This window comes from Leguminivora glycinivorella, chromosome 10, assembly GCF_023078275.1.
Source record: "Leguminivora glycinivorella isolate SPB_JAAS2020 chromosome 10, LegGlyc_1.1, whole genome shotgun sequence".
Classification (NCBI taxonomy): Eukaryota; Metazoa; Arthropoda; class Insecta; order Lepidoptera; family Tortricidae; genus Leguminivora; species Leguminivora glycinivorella.
This window is the reverse complement of record NC_062980.1, coordinates 201,217-218,993: the sequence shown is the minus strand read 5'-3', so window position 1 is coordinate 218,993 and position 17,777 is coordinate 201,217. Positions and strand designations below refer to the sequence as shown.

Genomic DNA, 17,777 nt, shown 5'->3' with positions numbered 1-17,777 from the left:
TGGCATTGATTGTTCTAACTTCAAAAATTGCTGTTATTTTGACAACTTTTATCTGGGCCAAGTCGAGCAAAAAGAGGCACGGCCGTACCATCCTTTTCTCGAAGCATTTCAGACCATTTTCAACCCCCTGTTACTCCGTTCTGGATAAAACTAGAAGTCTCAATTTTCAGCACCTAAGTAGTCATTGTATAAACACGGTATATTCCAAATTCCATTAAATTTGAACAAATAGTTTAGGAATAATTACTAGCCAAAGTTTCTTAGTTTTGTCACTCACTGGCTGACTGACACACGATCATCAATGATAATAAGACACTTCTAGTACACTTGGAAGCTTCAAATTTAGAATAGAATATGTGTTTAGTGTATAGATCACACAAAAATTAAGAAATGTTGCAATTTCATTCCAGGTTTTTAGATACATCAACTGCATAAATAACTTTGTAATCTTATATCAATATATGGGATTACCATGTTATATTTGCAGTTGATTTGCAGTGAATACCTAAATCAGTGTACCTGTCTATGTAAAATAATAAATATATACAGATACCCGGTGTGGTGATGGGTTAAAAATCTCACAACCCCATTTCCTCACACGGAAGTCGTAGAAGTCAACTATGGGATATGGATTCCATTGTGATGTGTGCAAATAGGCTGACAAATGATAAAATGGACTGACTTGGCAATCGCATGAAACAATTTTGTCATCGGTGTAAGTAATATGATAACTTGTGAGATACATTGTATTGTCATGCGATTGCCAAGTCAGTCCATTTTATTTAAAACTTGAAATATTTTTCATATTGATATGATCGCTATGAGTAATATGTTATTAGGTTAGCTATAGGTAAACTACGTAATAACTAGTGGCAGAAGGTCCTTTAAGTAGGGACTGAATAAATTAACCGACTTGGTATTACAGGGATCTCAACTCTTTTTACGCCAGAAGAACTGAGTTGCGAAGACTTGGTGTTTTTACAAGTTTTGTTTTTGATGGGATAAAGTATTCAGTGGGAGATTGGTTGTTTTGGTTGTTTTATCCATTGCAACTTATGTTAACTGCTGATACGTATCGATATAAACGCACACCAATTGAAATGTTTAAGCAGCTAAAACGCCGACTGTCCGTGTACGCCTAACTATAAAGATATAAAAGTTGGAGTTGGTTGCAGTTCATCTCGCACTAAGAAACGTAACAACTACATCAAATTAAAATTAGACCGAAATTAGATAGAGGTGCAAAATACGAATAGGTTTCACAGTACGAATTATTTCTCGTCGGATGGAATTCAATTATGTTGTTAATCTAGTAAGTTAATACAGAACCCTGCAAAGACACTCCGGATCAATTACTTGTACTGAACACTGCTAAATATATGTAGTATATGACACTCCTCTTGCTTTAATTATCCATAATGCCACTTAGAAATACGAAGTTATTAAAAGTGAAATTAAATGTAACTAAATGTGCCGTGAATGTGTCGTGCACCGAGCAGGCAACGCAACGTGCTATAATACCTAATACCAAAGACATATACAATATAACTCCGTATAGACAGATATAGTCTAACAAGAAAACGTACCTCAGTACCATACAGAAAAAGGTACGGTGGCCTAGATGGCATTACACCTTTGGGGTACGCTCAGCTAGATGGCGCTATATATTTGACATTTTAAAACATATCAAGCTAAGAATATAGGCGAAATTGTCAAAACTCAGGTTCAAAAGTTTCAAGCCTGTGTCAAGAGATGGCAGTCTATGCACTGTGATTACACAGTTTACTTCGACAGTAACTCTCTATAATACTCGATCCTCTTTGCTAATACATAATAGTAAGTAGGTAAGCGGTGACGCGCGGAATGTGCAATGCTAAATAAGGTGCAAGTGCACAGGTCAAGGTGTGCCGCGCACAGTTCAGAGTGTTTAGACAAAACCACTAAACCACACGGTTTTTAAATTGCTACGCACAGTGCGACACAAAGAACCTAGTAGAAATTAAGTAAACGATGACCATAGAAAATTGGTTTTACGACAAAAATGTGACACTTGCGAAAAAAAGTACTATTTTAAGTTGCACCGACTTTGTTTTGGGATTTCCTATCCAATTTAAAGTTTAAACCCAAGTTTGTTGTAATGCTCAACATATTATACCAATTTTGAAAGTAATTCATAATCAGCCGCTAAGCTAACTACTGTTACTGTTAGGTAAATATTGAGTTGATTACCTGCTGACTCTAAACTGTTTTCACTTCACTGTTTAGAATTTCTCATAAAGATCACGGTTGTACTCCGTACAATTACAGCACATTAGATATCTAATTAAATGAAGGATTAAATAACCTGCCATGATATTCTATTTTTCATTCTAAAAACAAATTTAAAATTTCGTGTTTAAAAATATTTACAAACATAGACTTTTTGTAGAGCTAATTTTATAATTCCTACATACTCGTATTTCAAAACAAAAAAAATATGTACCTGTATGATAATTATATAACAATATTGGTATGACATCACAGTCGAAACCAAATTGCAACAGTACATGGAGTTTCACCGAATAATTGCCAGAATAAATAACTAAACGAATAAGCTGGCCCGCCGCGCCAGCGCCCATTCGGCCCATTATCCCCTTAATTATTTTTAAAACCTCCCCCTATTCCTCACACCTACCATTTGCAAGCGAACATTTGCCTCACAAAAACCCGTATTTATGTAATTACTTACCTACATAACCAAGATTTCTGGAAAAACGGGAAAACGATTTAACCAGAAACTATACTTCGGTATGTCAATAAAAATAATCATAAAATAATTTTAAAGTTATTTCAACTCAGAATCATGAAATTCATAAGGGAGAAGAATATGTCTTGTATTTTTTTTATATTGTGAATCATTCTGTTGAAGGATATTTTTTTCTTTCATTTACTCGTAGTTTTTGAAGAATAATCGTGCTACAATTTGTGAGACTGATTGGACAGTCCGCCGGTGCTTGCACAGCTATTTGAACAACGGACGTCAGCAGCTTTTGTTGCCTTTGAAGATAATTATTTTATAATTCCCGCCAAAACTGGCTGCTCCAAAGCTTACTACTGTATTTTTATCTGTTTTAATGTGAAGGCTTTAGGACTCATCCAGATTACAGTCACGAGTCAAAGTGGCAGATTTGCGGGTTTAAGGTTTTGGGTCAGGGAAATGAATGTTCCGTTTTATCACAATGTGTTATACTAATGTGATAATATTAGCCATATGTAGTTATTAATCCTTAAGTACATGGTATCGTATAGTTTCACATCCAAAATGACTGAATGAAATGCTGAAAAATTTAGCTTTGTTACCTATCTGTTATTGTAGGTGTAAATGTATAGGAACGTCCGTATTTTCGTAAAAGAAAAGTTGTTCTCTTCAATCCCGGAATCCCTCAACTGCTGGCTGTGACGTGCCCCGAATTTAAAAACATCTGTGATTCGCGGGTGTTCGCGGGCTCCTGAAATTCTCAAAAACTCCCGATCCGCTGTACAAATGGAACATTAAAAGCTTTTGACGCTTTCAACGATTTCCGAAGGACTCTGCATTTCATATTTCTGTTTGATTTCATTTGAATTCTAAATAGTGTCCGTGTTTTCATCTCGTGGGCCGGCAGGTACATAAGTCCACATACATTTGGATACACAATCATCACATTTGAAAACCTTGTGAATTTACAAAGGCAGTGATCCAACTTTTATAAGATTTTTTCACGGGATCGCCGTCTGGCTAGAACTTTTATAGTCTAAGAAATAAATTATGTTTATTACTAAAACGTAGCTATTTAAAATCCTACGTTATTTTTTGTTGCCTATAAACCAACTTATTTTAATGTCTCTAAATGTAGAAATAAGTAAATATAATTAAATTGTACTCCCACGTGACGCTAAAACCAACGTCTGTAGACTAGAGTTACTTACATTGAGTTAACACAGTAACTAGTCTTTTATAAAGATCAAACCCTGAGACACTGAAACTAGCCTTTTGTTATTTTACCTATATTTTGGGCACAGACTTATGTGACTATAAGCGACGCAATCTCGTCTAAACTAAAAGCTCTTTAAATCGTCGTTTGGATTTAGGTTCTACTTTGGACAGGTGGGTAAGAAACAACTACAGGCGAAGACGTTATTATATTTCCTAATTAAATATATGAAAGTGGTTGACTAGAAAGTAATAATTATTGAATCCTGATTTACCAGTATAACGCATAACTTTCAACTACCAACATCATTACACGTTCATTCTCTATAGCTAGTATAGCCATCCCACCTTTCCCCAGTTAACCTATTTCAGTGGTTCTGATTCTTTCAAAATCTATAAAACCCCGATAATGCTGGCAAATTCAGGTATTTTAGTGCCATCCAAGGCAAAGTACCTGTAACCTATTTTAAACGAGTTGTCTTCAACTTCCCCATTACAATGGGACCCCTCGTTTAATGTCAACTGTTTGAGAGCAGAGGCCATCACTATTTTGGTACAATTGAGCGCTGTAAAGCGCAGACAGTGCGCGCACGAGATAGCGCGGAGGTGCCCGCTGCAGGTGCAAAAGCTTACCGAGAGTTCATCGCCAGGAAACCAGAATGAAAGGGATACCGCTTTATCTGTACCTACGAATACTTTAATTGGTACTTAATACATCAAACAGACAAACAGAAAAGAAACACTCGAGTTGAGACAAAATTACTCCTAAACTACCTTGATTGTCCTCATCCGATCACTAGAAAAAAACCCAGAAAAGTATCTACGCTAGTACGAGTACGACGAAACTTGGATGCTGAAATCAGCCACATAAACTTTAGAAGTCGCAGGAAATCTCCTGGAATACGTGAGAACAGCGAATATGAAGAAGGTGGAACTCAAATTGTGGGAATTTCCACACTGGTTTGATGCAGAGCGGTCAGCTGGCGACGCGAACAAGTCCTGGCGTCATCTCCGCTCACTTTCCTAATTTCACGCTCCGCGGACCGCGGCGATAGCATTAATTTCGTTCACAAAGACCACTGCACTTTCATACAAATATTAGCAATACCTATCTACAGTATCTACATAAATGTACATGTGTATGTCTAACCTGTATGGATGCCTGAACTAAATTGGATGGGTACGCTTTACCATTTATTGTGTCATGCCACACGTCGCTATTTAGAGGTACATTATGCGGACACGAGGGTCGTATTTATTGTCTCTGTGTCAATGACATCGTGATGTCTAATAACAGTGCACTAGTAGCACAGTATAATAAAGAGTACTATCGTACAGTATGGCCACTCCCGCTCCCCGATGAAAGTGCCGCCCACCCCCCTCTCGGTTACCTCACAGTTACCGCCTGTCAAAAACACGAACAGTCGACCTGTCATATTTCACTCATACAAACATAGTACGCGTTCACCTACACGAGCTAAGACTGTGTGCTAGGAATGCGCCTCTTTCAATATATTTAATCGCCAGTATCTGAGGTGTGCTAGTAGTTAGCGATCTATATATGTATATAGACATGTTTCGAGGCATATGGAGATCCATCATCATTCATCAGGCATGATCGCTCGCGGCGGTTAGACTCTTTGATCCGTGCATATTTGAATATGTCTCACGAAAGTTTCATTATTATAGACCGACAGATAATTAGTAAATATATTAGGTACTGTCTCTTATGATGAACGCCTGTAATACGTATACAATCTGCAATTATGGAAATATGGGCCGCGTTGAATACTATCGCATCTCTTCCGGTGCACAGTTAGGGCAGTACTGGCAGTAGGTTAGGTTGATCTCATTACCAGTAAGATTGACGATGTATCTTTATCTTCCCGCTAAAGGTACAGCTTCAAAAGCACCCCTCGAGTACAGACTGCATCCGAACGTCATCGTTCTTTGGCAAGTCTTATGATCGTGATAAACAATTGAATGCGTTTTCTAATGGCAGACTTGCGTAGCAACAAGTTTGAGTTTGCGTAAGCTTGCTAAAACAACGTTTACATCATATTTATTCAGCTAAAAAATCCTAGCCGTAATCTCATATCATATGTTTAGCTTTGATCGTTATAATATCATCCTTACGTTATATTAAGCTTCCTAAAATTCACGTAGGCATTATGAAGCGCTAAATTAGCTTTCTCCGAACAATGAAAGTGGAATATGTACTAAAAGCAGGTATCCTGTAGATTAATTAGGACACATAAAGTTTGGAGGCCGAGTCGAGAGTGATCGTAGATGGAATGGCGGACGAGATTGGTGATTCGTGTTTACGAAGGTTTACTGCCCACTCGGAGATAGGCGACCAGTGTAGGCTGACCTGTATTATTTTAAGGTTTAAGAGGAAAAGTAACAAAGACATCGACTGATTTTTAAATAAACGGATATACCTACTCGTGTTATTATATCGCGATTGGCGACATGTTTCGAGGCATATGGAGATCCATCATCATTCATCAGGCATGATCGCTCGCGGCGGTTAGACTCTTTGATCCGTGCATATTTGAATATGTCTCACGAAAGTTTCATTATTATAGACCGACAGATAATTAGTAAATATATTAGGTACTGTCTCTTATGATGAACGCCTGTAATACGTCGACCAAGATGTTATAATACTTATAATAGAATTTTAACTATAAAACTCCCGTGAGACTCATACATATTTAAAAATATTTTAAGCGGGTTACTCACGTATTAAGTCGATATAGCGTTCGACATGTTTCGGCTCAATTTCGAGAGCCTTTCTCAAGAGTAGCGACACCCCGCCTTTACATGTCGAGAGCGCGACGCATACTGCGGGCGCTTGCTCGGTGCGCGCGGCTGCTGAGGACAGGCGCAGGGGGGGTCGGCGGCGCGGGCGACGTCACCGTGGCGAGATCGGAGCTACCCACTATGTTACTTTTGTCAAAAGCAGGATTGCACACAACACTTATTACGTCACTTGTTAAGGGTGCGTTTACACTGGGGACCGACGTAGTGCCTAGAACTGTTTTCCAACTCGGTGGCACCGACCAACCACTGTCACGATTGAAATTAGGATGACGACTAATTTCTATAGCTTCCCGTATTTTCCGCTGAACGAAGAACTTTTCTCGCGCCAGTACGGTTACCCTATCAAATCTTACATAGTGCGTCGTGTCCGAAATCCAGAAAGGGCAACTTCCCATCTAACTCCCTCTCCACCGTGAACTCGACCTTAGCGTGCAAGGTGTTGATGTATGCTGTGAACTCATGTAGGCAATCCCTTGAGACAATTGCAAACACGTCATCTACATACCGCCACCAACATTTTGGTGCTATTGGCGAGCTATTTAATAATTTTTCCTCTAGCCATTCCATAAAAATGTTGGCAGCAACGGGAGCTATCGGCGAACCCATGGCCACTCCATCAACCTGAAGATAATAGTCACTATGCCACATCAGATATCCAGATTTCAGACACAACTCAATAGCGTTCAAGTACACAGTAGGTAAATCAGTAGCAGCCAAAAGGTCTGATATTATCTTAATAGTCTCATCAGGGGCGGCTCACTCCGCGATTCTATCGCCGCGCTACAAGTACATGCTGGTGGCCGCGTATTCGCGGCCTAATCAGGGGTGGCGCGCGTTCTCATAGAACGCACGTTCGCACTTTCTATTGTTACTTTACGTCGTGGGTTTTTTTAAAGTTTTGTATGCGATGTCCACGTGTGAATGGCTAATAATACTTAGTTAAATAGACATCATGAATAAAATAGGACAATCTTACACAGATTTCCTATTGATTAAGTCCCACGGAAAAGTTCAATAAGGCTTGTGATGTTGGGACTTACACAAAAATATATAAATACTGTATATATACCATTTTATAACAGTATAACATTTTATCTGAGTAATAACACAGAATATATAATAGTACAAGTACAGAAGGCCCACTGCTTTGATGTTTCCGAAATGCCGCCTTTTTAAATACCTACAACATTCTTACAAAGAAACGAGCCGCACGTGCGCGGCATCCGGTGATAGGGTTACCAATGGATCCAAACGAATTAATACTCACATTAAATGTTATATTATTATAATCAAGTCTTGAGTAAAGACTGTATCGTTAAGTATGAAGACAACTTTGAGTAGCCGTATTTATTTGCTATTATATTTTTTTCTTATAACAAGCCATGGGCTTAATAAGGTACATAATAAGGTACACATTTTGTCCTAGAAACTCGACGTAAAGCATATGGTTTAGACAGTATTGACTTAATCCTCCCGAGTACCAATTACGATTCCGGACAAATGCTACTAGAAAATTCACAAAGTGCGTAAAAGACGATACGATTGCGAAAAAAATTGTATGGTGCGAACCTCAACGACACATGATCCACAAAGCAGAATATCTGGACATAGTCTAGCCACTGTTATTTAAAAAAAATATAGTTCAGGATCTGTGTATGGCGGCCATTTAGAGAATGTGGCATGGTGCTTACTCTAACTCCGACTTTGATGTCGAATTTGACTATCATACATTGTTTATATCGATCTGGTTTAAGCACTGTTCAAACACCATGAATGTCAATTAGACTTTGGCCTATGGCTAATTTTTTTATCTGTTTCTCTCATCCTGCTAGCATCAAAAATTTACGGCAATCCGGAACGTTGCTCAAAATTGCGTTTTTTTTTAAATTATATAAATTCGCCGCATTTATTCTACAAGTACCCAATTGGAAAAACCATGGAGACGACTCTTAAAGAATATATTTTGGCAGCATATTAACCTTTGTTTGTTGAAATCGTACAAAGAGTCATTGAAATATTCTCAAATTAAGCCAGATAGGGGTTGTCCGAAATTTATTTGCTAGACCTTAATGAAAGTACCATAAAGTCCCTAAAATAAAAAAAATATCAGACCTTCTTATATCAAATAGTACTTACCAATACCTTAAGATCATACTCTCGGAACATAATAATACAAAATTATGCACATGTCAACATTTAGACGAGGTTTGTTTTGTCCTTATACTTAACGATACAGTCCTTACTTTCTAGGTATATACGCTGTATTTATATATTTTTGTTCAAGGTTCCAACATCACAAGCCTTATTGAACTTTTCCGTGGGACTTAATCAGTAGTAGATCTGTATAAGAATGTCTTTTGGTATTTATTTTATTCAATATGTCTATTTAACTAAGTATTATTAGCCATTCCACCCGCGGACATCGCTTAAAAAACCTCGCGACGTAAAGTAACAATAGAAAGTGCGAACGTGCATTCCGTGAGAATGGCGGCCGCCAGGATATACTTGTAGCGCGGCGATAGGATCGCGGAGTGAGCCGCCCCTGGTAATAATTGGTTTTAATAGGCAACCCTATCGTCCGACGCTGCGCACGTGCGGCTCGTTTCTTTGTTAGGATTTTGTAGGCATTTAAAAGGCGGCATTTCGTGAACATCAAAGCAGTGGGCCTTCTGTACTTGTACTATTATATATTCTGTGGTCTCATCCACTGGTACGTTCGTGAACAATGATGTTACGTCAAAGCTCACCATAAGTTCGTCTTCACACAGTTGAATATCCCTCAGCAAATTAATGAAGTGCCTCGAATCTCGTATGTAACTCGCGGTCTTGCCCGTGAAGTCCTGTAATATCGACGACATATGACGGGCAAGCTTATAAGTGGGCGAGTCAATCTGACTCACTATCGGCCTTAGTGGCCAATCAGGCTTATGAATTTTAGGCAAACCATAAATTTTAGGCGACGTAGGGTTATGTGGACGCAGTCGTGTTGCCATACATTTATCTGGTAAATTCTGCAATAGCTTATTAACTTTGGCCGTCACTCTCGCCGTAGGATTATAATTAACCTTTTGATAGGGTAACCGTACTGGCGCGAGAAAAGTTCTTCGTTCAGCGGAAAATACGGGAAGCTATAGAAATTAGTCGTCATCCTAATTTCAATCGTGACAGTGGTTGGTCGGTGCCACCGAGTTGGAAAACAGTTCTAGGCACTACGTCGGTCCCCAGTGTAAACGCACCCTTAACAAGTGACGTAATAAGTGTTGTGTGCAATCCTGCTTTTGACAAAAGTAACATAGTGGGTAGCTCCGATCTCGCCACGGTGACGTCGCCCGCGCCGCCGACCCCCCCTGCGCCTGTCCTCAGCAGCCGCGCGCACCGAGCAAGCGCCCGCAGTATGCGTCGCGCTCTCGACATGTAAAGGCGGGGTGTCGCTACTCTTGAGAAAGGCTCTCGAAATTGAGCCGAAACATGTCGAACGCTATATCGACTTAATACGTGAGTAACCCGCTTAAAATATTTTTAAATACTTATAATAGAGTTGAAAGTGTATTGTACGCCAGTCGTTGTCTCTCAAGAATGTACGCTTTTATCTTGAAGGTCTAAAAGTCATATCGGTCCGATTGTCCAGAAATGAAGCGAGCACCATTTAGTAGTTGATGGTGACTATAGCAGCGTTCTTTTGTATTGACGTAGACGTCATCACGGTCATATAAATATTTTTTTTCCAAATATGTTAGTTTTAATTTCATAGTTAGCTTGAAAAAGGTTTTTCGAATAACCATTGTGAAGGTGAGAGGACAGTGGTGGGTAAGGGTCAGACGGCGCGGCGGTTACACACAATTGATACGAGTCCGTGTGAATAGTACCTACATCACTATCTACAGACGGGACGGGGCTAGGGAAAGGTTGACCGGTGACAGATAGGGGAAAAGGTCGATTCAGGAACATAAGCCTCGCGATGTGTGTTCAGCAGAATTTATATTGGTTTTATAAAAAATGAGAGGAAATCGGATACGGAACTAGTAGCAATCAAACTATATGCATTTTGTCTTGCCTTCAGAGAGAACATAAGAATTGTTATTGATTCTTAGAAAACACAAGATAGGAGTTAAAGTAAGTCGTTTGCGTATGCTACGTCAATAAAACGTATAACGTAGAAAGAGCTTCGAGCTTCGACAGACAGTAACAGAGCCTTAGCTCAATTTAGATCAGTTTTATTTGCTTCTCACTAAAATTTTTAGCATATCTCATATCAAATTCTTCTAGTTTTAATAATATCTAAACCTATGGGCGTTTTAAAGCCCGTTTCCATGTGCTTATACTACTATACATAGATTTACATCTACATGTATGGGGTTCTTCGAAAAAGGAGTGTATAAGATTCTAATAATGGGTCGGCAACGCGCAAGCGTCCATAGGTTCCAATGACCGCTTTCCATCAGGTGGACCGTATACGTGTTTGCCACCGACGTGGTATAAAAAAAACATTAATACTAATATAGGTGGTAGTGGTAGCAGCAGGCGAGTTTACGATCCGAATGAATAAATCATAAATCGGACATAAAGCCGGAGTCCTCGCATCAAAAACACATCTCGTGGGGCCACCGCGCCGGCCGATATTGCGCAACAACCTTCCTTCGATGGCCGCCTTAAGGACAAATATTTGATCAATTTTGGTTCGTGATTTTAAGATTGTATCAATATTATGTTCTTGATTGAAAATACAATGTATAAGTACACCTTAAAGCAATCGGTATCTACAAAAGGAAGTGTACGAGTAGGTAAAAAAATACCGACTTAATTATTATCTACTCGTAATTTCAATGCTTTCAAAAATGTTGTACCTATCTACGTTTTGATTATTGTGGTCATTTGCACATTTTTATAAAATGATTCAAAATTAATGGTGTTGAATAAAAGTAGATGTGTTCCTATATAGATATATTCAAAATGCACTTATGTTTCAATGAAATTAAGTGATGTTATCCTCGTTAAAATAAAGTAAATAACTGTTCTTTTTTTGCAGGTTGCTGACAAGCGAAAGAAGCAGTAGAGGTAAGATTGTGGATTATAAATAAGTTAGATATGTAGGTGTAGGTGTACATGAACAAAATTATCCTCTAGTGGAACAAATTGATCAAAAACGTAAGAACTGCTGTTATGGTAAATAATTTCGTATATTTCACCGGTGGGTGTGCAAGCAGTTTTTCCAAGTGTCTTGAACTGAAAATGTTTTGAAGAACGTTTCGCCGAGTGTCTCTCTCGCGTTTATATTAATGGAGCTCGTCGGCGACGCATTGTTAGCTTCTTGTCATTCATGCGCCGGTGCTCAACGCCCTCAGCGGCTTTGAGCTGCTACAGTATACCTATTTTTGTATCTACCATTAGTAGGCGCTCAATTCACGCAATCGACTGAAGCAGTTCTAGCGGCTCAGCTGATAGACGCTTAACACTAAGATACTGATTGTTCAAACTCTCTGACTTAAAGATGATTCTGACAGCTTTATAATAAAGTTTTCCATCTTTCAATTCAGATTTATAAATTATAGATTTAGTGGCCTGACGACGACAGAGCTCTGCGTTTTATTCATCTCACTGCGTTACAATAGCGAAGATCCGATTTCCATCGCTTGCCTGAATTTTTATTTTAGAAAAACAGCAGGCATTTGCTTCAAAGATTGTAGGTGTAGGTACCACGAGTACCCCGGCAATGTTAATAAAATTTGCAATGTATTTTTCAACGTCTAGTCAGAATCTTGAGAGAAAATTGAAGTACCAGGTCATTTTTAATAATTTTTATTATAAGATTTCACGTAAATCACTTTAAGATTGTTTAGCTAGTTACTTTAGCTAGTCAGATGTGAATGTTTTTCTTACAAATTACTTAAAAATATCTTCCTTACCGCAGGTTTCTCAAGGGTTAAAGGTCAAAATTGTGCGGAAAGGTCAAACTGAAGTAATATTGAAAAGCCATGACCGAGGAACAAATTAACAAGAGAAACATTAATAAACTCAACACAACCCAAAAACAATCGGTCAACAGAAGTATTTCATTTGACACTTAAGTAATAAAGGGGCTTTCAATAACAGTGAGGAACCGGCGGCGGCGGCGGCGTGCCTTTGATCTCTCGTCCAAATTAATAAAGTGGTTGGTGCCAAGTTCGGGTTGAACGCCATTACGGAAGCTTACCGAGTACACGACCAAAAGGGTCAAGCCAAGGATATTTATAGAATTAGGGGCACCACTTTAATATATATTTAATGAAATTTCTGAATCATAATTCATTAGGGTCAAACAAGGATACATGTACAAAAAACCGGCCAAGTGCGAGTCGGGCTCGCGCACAAAGGGTTCCGTAGCAGCAAATATAATAAACTTATTATGTCAATTTATACACCTGCCAAAATTACAGTTAAATCAACCTATCTCAAAAACTATAAGAGATACTTTGATCAAACCAAAAATCGTTGAAAGAGTTAATTAGCATGCATCACCTCTATTTTTTTTAGAATTTTATACCCCGTAGTTATAAAAATAGAGGGGGGGGGACATACTTTTTACGACTTTGAGAGCTGATATCTCAAAAACCGTTCACTTTAAGAAAAATGTTTTTTAGAAAACTTTATATCATTTTAAAAGACCTTTCCATTGATACCCCACACGGGTATGTACATCGAAAAAAAAAATTTTCATCCCTCAGTTACATGTATGGGGGGCCCCACCCCAATTTTTTTTTACTATTTAGTGTCATAATTTTGTAGCGGTTCATACAACACATATTCCCATCAAATTTCATCACTGTAGTACTTATAGTTTCCGAGTAAATCGGCTGTGACAGACGGACAGACGGACAGACGGACAGACGGACAGACGGACATGACGAAACTATAAGGGTTCCGTTTTTGCCATTTTGGCTACGGAACCCTAAAAATTACACTTCCGACCTTAAAATAAAACAGTACTTAACACTACTCCCATGCGAAAATTCATCCGCAACGCAGGCTTCGTCATGTGGCCACAAATCCAAATCAACAACATGCTTCGTCAAACAAACTAATGATGATATCCGCAACAGGCTTCGTCATATATAAAATAATAACTTTAAGCTAAATGAAACCGTCCCGAATCGTACCCGGTTCAAATGTCCCCATCACACCGGCAGCGTTACCACGCTGAATAGCCAATGAGATCTGTTGGACCAGGTACGATCCGGACCGAGGGTCACATCCCTTGTCCCTTAGCCGCCGGCCCAAATCCCTTATAAACTCCTTCGCCTCCAGAGCCCAAGGTCCCGCAGTTTCGACTGCGACTGGCACAAAGTCGTACATTGGTTCCAGGGCAGAGTATTTGGCATGCTTCATTTTGGCCGCATACTCCGCGGCTGACCCTGCAGACCTAACCGTAAGGTTCCAGTGGGACGGCGCAAACGAAAATGAAATTGTTGAATTTAATGAAATTGTTGGTACATAATGTCTGTATAACTTAGTTATAAAATCAGTGGGTCCTTATTCACAGGACTCACTGAAATTACCTCTGATGTTTCAAGGATGGCATTTACCCCTTTATCTCAGACTATCTTGCTCCATCAGTTTGTCACGGTACTCTCACTTGACCTCCATCAACGGAAAGAATTCCCTGCTTGTCATTGACCTTATCAAAATATCTCTGCAAGTTCCGTTTTACTGTCCTCATTGGCTGAATAAGATTTTCAACGATTTTACTAATCTCCTTCCCAAAGTTATTGAGATCCCTCCAGATTCCTTCCTAAAATGTTTGTCCCAGAAACTACACGAGCCCGTACATATTACTTATTCCAGTAAATTAGCAGAATTCGCATAGCTGTTAGCTTCAAGATCACAAAACACCAGTTGGTTCTCCAAGTTTAGCCCACGCTCGCTCAAGTAATGGGAATTCTCGACCAGGAAATTCGGTACTCGCGGAATAAACAGGCGCTATTTTATGTTTGGAGCAACAAGTGTCCACCTTGCACTGTGGCGCTCTCCTCGACGAAAGTAGAGTACATGGAAAGGAATGTGGTAAAATTAATGGCAGGGATTTTGAAAAAGATTTTATTGCAAATTATAGTAGGCTTCTATGATTGCAATCTGGTTATCTATGTATCATTTTCTAATTTCAATAGGGAGCCGGCGAATATTTCGTCAAAAACTAAATTAATTGAAGCTAAACCTGAAGTAACCTCGCTGTACTCCCTTTTGAAGATAAATACCTACTTGTTTAAATTGCACACACACACACACACACACACAGTACACACCATCTCACAGTTTAATACAGACTTCATTCCCAATAAGTCGCGGGTGAATAGTTTGTATCGTGCCTGTTTTTATGATGAAATTATATGAACTGAAAAACCAACACTTGAACTTTCCATAACCTAAACTGTGTCACGAATGGCATTTGTATACAACAATGAACACTTAATGGAGTAACTAAACCAACTAAATTGAATAAAGGAGCCGAATATATGGCAAGGAAGGGTATTGGAATTCCAATTATATGCGAGTGCAGCCAGCAAGCCGGAGGCCCGGAATGTTGGGGAATGTTCCCACTCCTGCTGCGAAGAAATTAAGTATCGAGGGGGCATTCAGGATTACTCGGCAATGTAATTTGAATGTGAAACTATATCAGGTCGATCGAAAGAGACCCAAGCCCAGGCGAAAATTGCAAGGGATAACGGTCATACTTTAAATATTTCCCGTAAAACAGTTGACTTTTACTCAAAGCTGATTTTCTTTTCAACCGCACGTTGAAGGTGACTCATAGAATACTGTTGTCTGTGTTGTCCTAGACATTAGCCCTAACTGCCTCCCTTCTAGTCCCCCCCCCCCACCCCCTTTAGGCAATAGCCGTATTTACATACCCCTTCACGTGCCATCACTTTCGCAACTATTAATCACATTAATTTCCTTAAAGCAACGTCGTACGACACTAAAACTGAAACTGCCATGAGCCATAAGTCATAAATGATTTTATGCTTTGACTGAACTATTTTTAGTTTAGAATGTAGGCAGGGCTCTCCGAAACATTTCACTACCGCAGTAAAACTATACATTTTAAGTAATATTACATTAAACCCCGGAAAATTAGGACGAATTTAAGTTATGACCGTGATTATAACATCTACTTAAAACACTTTAATAACACTGGGACCGTGGGGCCCAGCGCGAAATCTCTTTTCAAAGAGATATCCCAGCGCCTGGTGGATGCCTCTGGTGACCAGAGAGCTGGCAGCTACTTCGGCCAGAGGTTACGTCTGGCTATCCAAAGGGGTAACGCTGCCAGCCTTCTGGGCACCATAATACACAGTGACGACTTAGGGAGCATTTTTTACTTATAAGTTAATTTTAAGTTAGGAAATAGATTACTTTTTATCCTTTTTGTATATACATATTCCTTATTACGTTTAGTATTTTATAATTTTTAACCGACTTCAAAAAAGGAGGAGGTTCTCAATTCGACTGAATGTTTTTTTTTTTTTTTTTTTGTATGTATGTTACTCGATATCTCCGAGAATCGTGGACCGATTTTCAAAATTTTTTTTTTGATCGAACCGGTATAACCCCGAGATGGTCCCATTGGCACCAAGTCAGGGTCTGATGATGGGATCCTGGAGAAATCGAGGGAACTCTTCAAATGTTATAGGCACATGTAATGTTTTTAGTCTATTTTTCAAAGGTACACCAGTATTTACGTCTGATGGTAATAATTTTATGTGGCTGAGCTGATGATGGAAGGTCAACTCCTCAATGGTTAGGAGTTAAAGGATAATTCTTTCACTACTGTACATGTATTCGGACTGATACATATAATATCACTAGGAACCACTAAAAATCAACTGAGCTGATGATGGAAGGTCAACTCCTCAATGGTTAGGAGTTAAAGGATAATTCTTTCACTACTGTACATGTATTCGGACTAATACATATAATATCACTAGGAACCACTAAAAATCAACAAATAAATAAACTTTTTAACAAAAAATAAAACCGCCTTCAAAAATAAGCGCGTTACAAAACACGGAGAAACTAAAAAGCCAAAAATAATAAAGCTTTCAATTCAGATTTCTTATCGTATTGCAATAAGCTAAACATCCAAATTATAAACAAATCAATTATTTTTGGAGTCGGTACCAGCCTGTGTATGGTTGGGTGGGGCAAACAGGCAATAGCAAGGCGACGAACAGGTCTGGTACCGACTACAAAAATAATTGATTTGTTTATAATTTGGATGTTTAGCTTATTGCAATACGATAAGAAATCTGAATTGAAAGCTTTATTATTTTTGGCTATTTAGTTTCTCCGTGTTTTGTAACGCGCTTATTTTTGAAGGCGGTTTTATTTTATGTAATAGAAATAATGTGTTTGGTTATTTGTTTAAATAAAGACTTCGATAACATTTTTACTTAAACATTTTACTTAAGATTATGCTCGTGTAGCATCGGTTATTTCCAACTAAAGCTTCTCGTAACGAGATATAAAAGAATATAATTATTCTAACAACAGATAAAAGACAATATTTTTTACAAACAAACTGTATCCATTTCTCCTGAGATTTTTTTGCTGGAGAGCTCTAAGTCTGCAAATATAAAACTAGCTGTCCGTCTGAGTTTCCCACGGCATTCTCTTGATTACATATTTAATAAACCTTGTTCAATAAAACTACACCTTTTGCATGAACTAGATCGTCCCTAAGTTTACGTGGCCTTTCCAACGAACCAATTTCATCCAATTTGCCATCCAATGTATCCCTTTAATTCCATTCCAATGAACATAGTCCTCATTATTTATGTAATAGGAATGTGCATGTTTATCTTGGAAGGACGACGTCACTTGCTCAAATATTATTTCGGGTTGTTTTGCCTTCGGCGGACTAGGGGCGACGTGAACTATCACAGTCTTATACCTTTTTGTAAGGATTGTTATTAATGTGTTACAGTTCTAAGGGCTATAATGAGACCTGTGTCTAAAAGGTCTCGTT

At 38.7% G+C, this 17,777-nt stretch overlaps 1 protein-coding gene across 3 annotated transcripts in view; it reads left to right on the top strand.

The window, feature by feature from the left end:
* The window catches only part of LOC125230105 (calcitonin gene-related peptide type 1 receptor-like), a 122,793-nt gene that overhangs the window by 10,346 nt on the left and 94,670 nt on the right, over positions 1-17,777 (top strand). For all 3 annotated transcript variants that reach the window (XM_048135126.1, XM_048135124.1, XM_048135125.1), the window contains exon 2: positions 11,805-11,833. The gene's annotated coding sequence lies outside the window, so the exon portion shown is untranslated. The remainder of the gene's footprint in view (positions 1-11,804; positions 11,834-17,777) is intronic.